Genomic DNA, 10,951 nt, shown 5'->3' with positions numbered 1-10,951 from the left:
TTTATACATGCCACAGTACTTAAAGGAAAATTCTACTTTTATTAATAATTATTTATACTTGCCACAGTACTTAATAGAAAACTCTACTTTTGTTAAAGAATTATTTATATGCCATAGATATAATTGAAACACAAGCTATTTTGTATTGAACTGTTTTTAAAATGTATAAAACCATTTTTTTGGCTCAGCTTATAATTTAAACTCAAACTTTCTATAAAAGTTGTCAGCCATCTGATATTCCAAAATTGTCTGGAAATGTAAAATCTTCTTCCTTGTAACCAGGGTGTGGTCTGTACTCTGATCTTGCACAGAGTGTCCCAGATATGCAATTCTGCTCATGTGATTGGAACTCTGGAATACATGACAATTACATTTATTAAAACATATTCACATGTATAAAATTGACCTGGAAAAAGCTTTTTATTCCCCAACAATTGTGGAGTTGCCCTTTAAGATAAAAAATATCAACTCTGTTTATCATTAAAGTGTTACCAAACCCACAACAGTAAAATCGGTCTGTATATGCAGTAAAGCATGCTGGTTATACTCACTGTGGAATCTAAGGGGTTAATCCTGTGCATTGTGTAAAAAGGATGTTTGATTCTAACTTCTATGATCCTCCCCTTTTTCCACAGTACCAATGCTCAGTTTGATGTGTATTACTACAGAGGTTTTTTTTTTCATGTGATCAGCACAGGGCCAATCAGTGCTTTCCAGACAGAGGGTCAGGGGTCCTGCAGCCTCATAGGACTATCGGGAAAATGAAAACTCTGCCTACAAGCTTTAACCAGGTTTCTGCTGGACACTAATAGAAGTCAAAAGACTGGTCTAACTGCTGATGGGAAAAGATATTTAGCAGTTTATATTTACTAAAATTGTTGCATTTCCATGTTCTGTGTACTGTGGGAGAGCAGAGATAGTATAATATAATTAAAATACCCTCTCCAGTCAATATTAGATGCTAAAACAAATAAGTTATTCTGTGTGTCTTACTTTTTGGTAAATTATAGGAGAAGTATAGCAAAAGCTTTTTTTGAGTATACTTCTCCCATGGATCACAGGAGTGCAGTTCGTTCTGCACTCCTGTGACCCATTTTTATTCAACAGTGGGCTAAAGCCTATGACATCACAGAGTTGGTCCAGGCTCTGAAAAGATCACACCCATATTGTCGAGATCCACTCAGAAGCCCAGACCAGCAGCTGGCTCAGTCTCTCAGCTGCGCCGCTGGGAGACTAAGCCAGCTGCTTCCGACCCTCCCCAGCCTTGCACACCAGTGAGCACTGGAGGGGCAGAGCAGAGAGCCAGTGGCTGACAGTCACAGATCTCTACTCAGAACAGAGGGGAGAACTGAAAGATCAGCAGTATTTGATCACTCAGTTCTCAGTGTTGAGCCGGCGGGGGACAGATACAGCATCGGATCAATGCTACATCCACCTACAGTAGATAAGTATAATGGGTTTTTTTGTAATACATCCCAAACTTCTCTTTTAATGAAATCTATGGAGAATTACTGATAAATGCTAGCACATAGGAATGTGGCAGAATGGTTGTCTGGAAGCAGCTAAGTTCTCTACCATCTGACCTTGGTGAGCTAAGATTATAGATATATTACTTTTTAGCAAATATAGTGTGTAATAAAATTGCCAGCTTTATGTGCAAATCATTAAAAAGGCTTATTGGGAACAGAATAGTACTCCCCACTCCCTAGTTCACAATTTAAAAAAAAATGCTGCTATTTAGTGTAAGAACAGGAAACAAATTAAGGAGAACCCACGCTTTTCTTTTCAAATTCTCATTCAGGACAATGAAAAAAAAACACCTAGGGTTTTTGTCTCTTAATTAAATAGGAGAACAAATAAGGCAATGATTGAGTTTTATTTTTTAAAAAGATTTTTTGAAGTTTTTATAGTGTCTTTCACCACCACTAATAAAAGCAGGGGTGAAAAACACAGTTGGAAGGTAAATTTCTCTTATCCCTCTGGATTTCTGCACTTACTCTGAGCCTGTTAGGTGTGAACAAAAACAATGATCTACCTGCATTTGTAACATTCAGACTGCAGTCTCTGCCACCTGCTGGTTAATACTTAATACTACAGTGTTGTGACACTACAGCTTCACACCTGGCTTTAATCAGGAGTGCTTAAAATATTTGTAAAGGCACAAGATTGTTTACCTTCATGTATTCTATACATGAAGGTAAAAAACCTTCTGTGTGCAGCATCACCCTCAGCCCCCCCTAATTCTCACATAAGCCCCCTCTCGATCCAGCGATGTGCACTGGAGTCTTGGCTATCCTGGGACTCCCTCTTCTCATTGGCTGAGACAGAAGTGGGAGCTGTCAATCACAGTCAGTGAGCCAATAAGAAGAGAGAGAGGGCAGGGCCGAGCCATGTGTGAACGGAGACACGGAACAGTAGGTGCCCCCATAGCAAGCTGCTTGCTGTGGGGGCACCAAACAGGAGGGAGGAGCCAGGAGAGCCTGTGGGGGACATGAGAAGAGGAGGATGGTCTGTGCAAAACCTTTGCACACAACAGGTAAGTATAGACATGTTTGTTATTTTTTCTTAAAAAAACAAGCCTTTAAAATCACTCTAAATGGACTGCAGAACATCTAGTCAGTGCCTGTTCAAAGATGTGTGTTTACTACTTGTCTTTCTGGATCTGTTTTTGATTAGTACTGTCCCCTGTTAGACTTTTTTTTCCCTCTGCCTATCTTGACCATCGTCTTGTTCCCTCACCAGGTTTGCCTGCCACACACCCCGACATCCAGCTTGATTATTCTTTTTTGCAATTTTGTACCACATATGATTCTGTCTGCATATGTCAACTGTCACTCTTCAGTGGCACAGAAGATCCACAAAATCCTCTGACAAATCATGACTTACTGAGACATTTCATCATGAAACCCTGAATCATCTGTTATCATTTGGAGTAAATTAAAGGGAAAAAATGAGTCCAAATTGCAAATTCAGTGTTAGTGCTATTTGTAACAATTGCATACAATACAACATCAATTATTGCAAGACAATCATTTTACTGTTAATAACTCAGTTGTTAATTAGCTAGTTATGACTGTTAAGTCACAATTACATCACTGCACAATACAGATTTTAAAGAATGAATGGTCTAATTAGTAGTAGTAAGCAACTCTGCACATTTTCCTTAGTCCTAGTTTCTGTAAATACTTCTACTAAATATAATATCTGGAAGGCAATAAACTCCACAGTTATGTCTAACTGTCAGAAAAAAAGGAATTCAGTTGGTGCATTTGGGTAGTTTGTTTTTTATTCCTGCTTTTAGTCCACATTCAGACTGTTGTGGTGCACTTCTGCATTTGTGTTAATGTGAGTAATTTTGTCACTTAATGTGCATTTTGATAAGGCAGCCAATTAATTTAAATAGGTTTCCAGTACGCCACAATGTATATTTTAATGGAACTTCATGATTTTTGTCAACACAGTTCACTAGAACACACACACAGTTATCTTATGTGCATTAAATTGCACTAAAACATAAGTACACTTAGGTGACTAATAGGAATGAAAGAATCTGCCTGAGTTCTATTTGTGGCCAGTTTCATGAAACATCCTGAAGATTCAGAAAATCAGAAATGTGCTGCTGCTTTAATGGCTGCAATGAAATCCTTTAAAATTACAAGCTTGGGAATGTGCTTAAGTTGTACATGGTTTACAGGCAGCCTCAGAGAGGAGGGGAAAGAGGGCAGATTTGTATTTCTAGCAGACAAATGGTTATTGGGAGGATATAGGTATAGAAGGGTTTGCAAACCAGTTATCCATCTGTTGGGGTGTTGTATTTGGAAAAAAAGTCATGCATACCCTACCTCTAGGACCTGCTAGCCCCATGCTTCTTCCACACACCATAGCTTTGCCCCTCATTTTACACCGGTCTCACATTGTAGTAGTTTTGGAATGCCCAGCTTTTACTGTGTGAGATGGGGAAACAGCTCACATTATTTGAACACTGTGTGGAAGTAAATTTATGTTTTCACTGACATTCTGCGGTTTAGCCACAAGATGTCACTGCTTTTCTAACACAGGCTCAGACTGCATAGATATTTGTATATTCATGAAGAGATGGAGTTTTCACAGAGAGTTGGAGTTGAGGAAACAGGAAGAGGAGACAGGAGCCATGTTCTGGAGAATGCTGAATGAAGGGGCCGTGTGAGCTGCAGCTGGGTGAAGCTGATGAGATTGCTGCCAGAAGGCTGATGAGAGCAGAGGAACAACGCAGCATACACTGCAATATCGCAGGCCTGTTGGAGAGACATTTGTTCTGTTCAGAGTCACCAGCGGATGCAAAGCAGACCCGGGTCAGTAAGATCGTGCATGCACCTCATTTCAGTGTTGGCGCCTATAGACTGCGACCAGGCCTATAGTTAGTTAGTTAGGGTCTCTGTTTGTGTCAGGCCACAAGTGTTGTTACTGGTTATTGGAAGGACTCCACAACTTAAAGTGACATTTCACATTGGAGAGCTGATAAAATCCTACAAACTCAAGCCAGACTGATATTTTGCTCAGAAGGAATACTCAGGCACGTGCTACAGGACCAGTTATGAGAGGGGGAATAGATTCGTAGATTTGTGTAAGATTGTAAGCTGTTGTGCTGCACCGCAGGCTAGCCCATACCATACACCCATACACAGATTCCTGCTCTTTTAGGGTAATAACAGGTAAGGCGTGGCAGCTTAGTTGTGCCCGCCAGTAGGTAAATTACTTCACTTTCTACCTTCATCCATCAGAAGGCGCCGTGCTGTGCAGCACAAGGGTCTTAGCCTTTGGGCTGGGTGTATGTAAATTTTTTGTATGTTTCCAGCATTTGTGGTTGTGTTTATTTGCCACATCTAAGTAAAATTCTGTTGTGGCAAAATCTGGTGTTGGGGTTGCTTTCCTCGTTCGTGACTTCCCTGTATCCTGGGGAGCCCACCCCGGTACATGGCTTACAACTGAAACTGGGGCAATAGGCAATGTGTAGTGCTTTAGATACACACTAGTTACTGCACAGCAATACAGTGATGTGCTGCTTACAAAGGACAGCTCCAAACCTGTTAAGCAACAAGAGTATGGTGCACACCCCAAATTTAAAGGCAACACATATTCTATAGTTTTAGAAAGAGAGAAGAGGGATTAGAAAACCTGTCAATTTTTTCTCAGTGCTACCTGTGCCCCTGTTAAGTAGATTAACCTGCTCTATTTGCTCTGGTGACTGTTCTCACCGAAAGTGAAAGAATATGCCAAATTTTGAGTATCACCAGAACAGAAACAGAGGGGAAATCTTCCAATGTGGACACTATCTCTGTTGACCCTAGTGACTACTAGGGATTTCCCCAACTTTGGAAGGATTTCCTCTCACTTCCTGTTTTGGCTATAGTACAGGAAGTGCAGCAAAACCTCTCCAATGGGACACAGATGGCAAAAAAGTTGAAGGAGGTTATAACCCTAAGTAACTCAAATAGCATATCCTCCAACCCCCAAAAATATTTTTTTATTTGTATATATTTACAGTAAACACAGAGGGGTATACCAGAGTATGTAGCTCACAATTTACAGTATAGCACAGTAGCACTGTTTAGCACTATATAGCACAGTATAATACTGTATAGCAATGTATCTCTCCCTACACAGATTTTCATTTTTGTGTAACCAGTTCACACACAAACTGACAATATGGCTGCCAGGAGCTTACCATTGATTATTAGTGGGCTGGCACTCACGGCAACGGGTCCTTCCAGCTATAGTCCCAGTTGAGCAAACAATCTCTCTGAGGCTCTTATGGACACAGCAAGGGCACCTGATCTCTGCACAGGCTCAGCAAAAACAACAGGTCCACATACTCTTGTCCCCACACTACTTTGAGATGGCACCCTGGTCTGGACAGTCCCAGCCAAGGCCACTAGCCTGTATGGCTTGGCTTCATCTCACAAAAGACCCACATCTCTCCAGAATTGTCCCAGAAAAGTCCTCTTTGTCCTCCTATAGAGTACTAGGAATCCTGGGTACTAAAATCCACAGTCCCATCCACTGTGTTGTGCATCTCTCCTTTATGGACTACATTTCTCAGGGTCCCATGCACTGCTGTATCATCTAGAACACAAGGTGTTAAACTGGCGTCCCCTCAAGCTGTTGCCAAACTACATGTCCCATGAGGCATTGCAAGATTGACAGTTACAAGCATGACTCTTAAAGGCGGAGGCATGATGGGACTTGTAGTTTCGCAACAGCTAGAGGGCCACCAGTTTGACACCCCTGATCTAGAGGGAGGGGATGAGTGCTATCTAACTATAATCCCCCCTTGTGTGTCTGCATCACTGCCACTGACAGGAGGGGAGGAGAGGCCAGAGAGCACACACAGCTGCTCTTCATCACACAGCAGGAAAGAGAAAGGAGAGAAGACACAGCCCATTCCAGCAACACAGCATGGAAGCAAAGGGAGAGAGACTGCCAAATATCTCACAGCCTAGGAACTCCTGTAGCAGCTGTCACTGCCCAAAATGGGGAGAGACAGAGCAGCACACAACTAGCTGCAGCATCCAGCCACGTCTTTAAAATGCAACCTTTATTTTTAACTTAGAAAAAGTGGGAATGTAATAAGTCTTTTATTAAAGAAGAACGTTATTTTATCTCACTGTCAGAGTTACTTTAATAACTTCATTATACAAGTCATTACATCTCATGTGTATTGATCAACTGTGTATGAAAGACCATTTTTTTCTTTGTCTTCATATAATGGAAAAACAGAATGTCTTTATAAAATCTGTACAAAAGCTAAAATGATGCACTTTTCTCAACTGACACACCAATTTATGATAGACCACCTCCTGGTCTTCTTCAAGGTGTAGAGAATAGTCAATTAAAAATAATGTTGTTCACTGAAGAAAATGTATATCATTATCTGGTCTCATGATGTTCTTATATCTTTCCTGATTATACTGTTCAGCTTAGAATGACATTTTATATTTGGTACATTTGTAACTGTGAAAATCTAAAATAAAGTATGGATTTGAAATATTGCATACTTTTGAAGCTGTAGTAAAAATAACTGCGTAGGCAAACAACTTAAAAAGTCCCAGTTATGCAACAAAAAAAAAGATTCCTTTGGCAAAAAAAAAGAGTTTGTTTTTTAAGAACAATTACTCTTTTTTAAAGCACCCCAGAAATCTATACACCGTCTTTTTCGCTCTATAAGACGCACTCCCCCCCCAAAAAAAATGTCTATGCGTCTTATGGAGTGAAAAAGACGGTATATAGATTTCTTTTTTTTTTGCCTGGTATTCCCCCCGTTGCCGCATCCCTGTTAGAATACCAGGCGGCCACTCGGCTCTACTGTGCAGAAGAACCTGCTCCTCGGTCCTACCTGTTCCGCAGTCTCTGGTCATCAACTGTACTATGTCCGCAGTCTCTGGTCATCAACTGTACTATGTCTGCAGTCTCTGGTCATCTCCTGTACTATGTCTGCAGTCTCTGATCATCTCCTGTACTATCTCCGCAGTCTCTGGTCATCCCCTGTACTATGTCTGCAGCCTCTGGTCATCCCCTGTACTAAGTCCGCAGCCTCTGGTCATCCCCTGTACTATGTCCACAGTCTCTGGTCATCCCCTGTGCTATGTCCGCAGTCTCTGGTCATCCCCTGTACTATGTCCGCAGTCTCTGGTCATCCCCTGTGCTATGTCGCAGTCTCTGGTCATCCCCTGTACTATGTCCGCAGTCTCTGGTCATCCCCTGTACTATGTCCGCAGCCTCTGGTCATCTCCTGTACTATGTCTGCAGTCTCTGGTCATCCCTTGTACTGTGTCCGCAGCCTCTGGTCATCCCCTGTACTATGTCCGCAGCCTCTGGTCATCTCCTGTACTATGTCTGCAGTCTCTGGTCATCCCCTGTACTATGTCCGCAGTCTCTGGTCATCCCCTGTACTATGTCCGCAGTCTCTGGTCATCCCCTGTACTATGTCCGCAGCCTCTGGTCATCTCCTGTACTATGTCCGCAGTCTCTGGTCATCCCCTGTACTATGTCCGCAGCCTCTGGTCATCCCCTGTACTATGTCCGCAGCCTCTGGTCATCTCCTGTGCTATGTCCGCAGCCTCTGGTCATCCCCTGTACTATGTCCGCAGCCTCTGGTCATCTCCTGTACTATGTCCGCAGTCTCTGGTCATCTCCTGTACTATGTCCGCAGTCTCTGGTCATCTCCTGTACTGTGTCTGCAGCCTCTTGTCATCTCCTGTACTGTGTCCGCAGTCTCTGGTCATCTCCTGTACTATGTCCGCAGCCTCTGGTCATCCCCTGTACTGTGTCCGCAGTCTCTGGTCATCCCCTGTACTATGTGCGCAGTCTCTGGTCATCCCCTGTACTATGTCCGCAGCCTCTGGTCATCTCCTGTACTGTGTCTGCAGTCTCTGGTCATCTCCTGTACTATGTCTGCAGTCTCTGGTCATCTCCTGTACTGTGTCCGCAGTCTCTGGTCATCTCCTGTACTATGTCTGCAGTCTCTGGTCATCTCCTGTACTATGTCTGCAGTCTCCGGTCATCTCCTGTACTATGTCCGCAGTCTCTGGTCATCTCCTGTACTATGTCTGCAGTCTCTAGTCATTTCCTGTACTATGTCTGCAGTCTCTGGTCATCTCCTGTACTATGTCTGCAGTCCATTGGTTCAGAATATTTTTTTCTTTTTTTCCTCCTCTAAAATCTAGGTGCATCTTATGGAGCGAAAAATATGGTACTTATTTTGTGCAGTCTATTGCATAGTGCTAGCTATCATTTTAGTCTAAGCAAAGGTTAAGTAGTCTTATACATAATATAAGGTGTGACCTGAGACTAAAGCAGGTGCCAACATCCCCATATATAATATATACAGTAGAGTACAAATGGGTAAACAGAACTTTAGGACCACTAGTGCAAAAATGCACAGATATATAAAAGCTTAACTTTTATTTATATAATGAATATAATTGTTTCAAAAATAATGGCTGATCAGAAGGGAAAGATGTTCACCCTCATGGGTTCAATATTTCAAAATCTCAATATTAGAATATCCATAAGATGATAAACAGGAATTCATGTACATTACATATATACTTTGTCATAAATGTGGTAATCCACAGAAAAAGAAAAAGATGAGCTTTTGCTCTTGTCCAACGCATTCTGAGTAACTCTTCCTCAGGGAGGGAGGTGGAAGTTCAAGATCTATATACTGATAGACAATAAGATCATAAATGCCCTGGATATAGCTAAGCACAATCATCTAAGGCTATGACTGTCAAAAAAAACCAAGGCTTACATCAATGGGAGTATTATACTTATCAGCCATATGCAAGTTAAAATCAATCCAGCCCTTGGATCCAATGGACACAAGACCCAGGGTACATATAGATAGGAGGTCCCTGCAAGAACCCTATGACCGGTAACCAGACTTATTTAGAAAAATAATAATAAACAGTAGGTAAGGAAGGGGAATCTCATAAGACCACTATAGCCATATAAATCCTAATATTTGTTTCTATTTCCCACAAAGTGGTGCTCTTACAACCCCAAAGCTCAGTCAGAATGAAAACATTAATCCCCCTAAGCACTAAACTCCCTGAGCGCAATTAAAAAAAAAATTAAAAAATACAAAATACAAAAATTTCTACTTCCACCATAAAATAGCAAAAAAAAAAAAGAAGAAAAAAGCCTGTCTTAACACAGCAGTCTGTGATCCAGGGAGTTAGAGTAACTGCAGAGGCAATGTGTTACCGACAAGTGGGAATGTGTGTCCTATGGGATAGTATGCCCCACATCAAGAGGGAAGAACAACACCCAGTGGTAGCAGCAAGTATAAACAAATATGAGGAAAAAAAAGCTTACAGCCATGAAGTCGGTCAATCTGTCATTGACTTGTATGGGCTGCTGCCTACAGCTGTACACCTATGACTCCAGGGAAGACAAATATGCTCCTTCTTGATGCTGTACAGCCCTTTGCAGCTGTGTGAATGAGGCCTGAAACACACACAAATTATACAAACACATAACATTTACATGTGCACTACAAAAATAGCAATAATATACTTTAAATGTGTTGGTGAATGGAAGTGCACTACAATTGGAAGGTAGCACAATGCATAAGTGCAGTTTTGTGTACCTTTGTCTTTCACCATATATACACAAACCACAATAAAAATTTCATAAGTATTTGTTTTTTAATACTCACTACAGTTTTAGCTTTTACATTTAGTGGGAATTGTGTACATTGAGCTGTGTTTGTGTGCTAATAACGGTTTTAGTGGATTTTTATCAAAAATATTGTTTTTTAACATTTATGCAGCTATCACGGGACCTTGAAAATCAAAAGCACCATTGTTTTAATTTTATTGGATATTTGATTCAGAAAGGTTAAACCCGTAAGTAAAAAATGATAACCTCTAGATGTAGTTGCTTATTTACAGTTTTGGGTACTTTTACTTTTCACAGTGTTGAAAAAAAGCACAATTTAGGATTTACAAAATGTAAGATTTACAAGATGTTGAAAATTTTCCTGCCTGGAGATTCTGCCAGTAACAACACTCCCAGTTTCAGTATGACAATTTTAAATTATATGTAAACCCTCACCTTGTAAAACAACCCATTCAGTTTAAAACAGAAATGAAAGGCAAAACATCTGTGTATAGATATAAAAAAATTATAAATACATTTTTCCTGTTTTAATAGTGATCACATACCCTCTAAGCTTCTTATGCAAATGAGAATAGAAAGGTTGGGGAGGAGAAACACCAGAACACTGATCTTCCCAATGAATGGGTGCAACCATTTTTACTCTTAAACATATTATTCTATAAAGGTTTTGGAAACCTTTACTTATTTTGTGAAGTAGGAGAATATTGACATTATCATTGTCCAAAGGAACTTCCTTCTTCTGAGCCCATTTGCTTTACAAACCACACAAACTTCTAAATCTTCACTAGTG

The sequence above is a fragment of the Staurois parvus genome, unplaced genomic scaffold (assembly GCF_062004578.1).
Source record: "Staurois parvus isolate SC_StPar_1 unplaced genomic scaffold, SC_StPar_1.0 ptg000090l, whole genome shotgun sequence".
Taxonomy (NCBI): domain Eukaryota; kingdom Metazoa; phylum Chordata; class Amphibia; order Anura; family Ranidae; genus Staurois; species Staurois parvus.
This window is presented reverse-complemented; position numbering follows the sequence as displayed.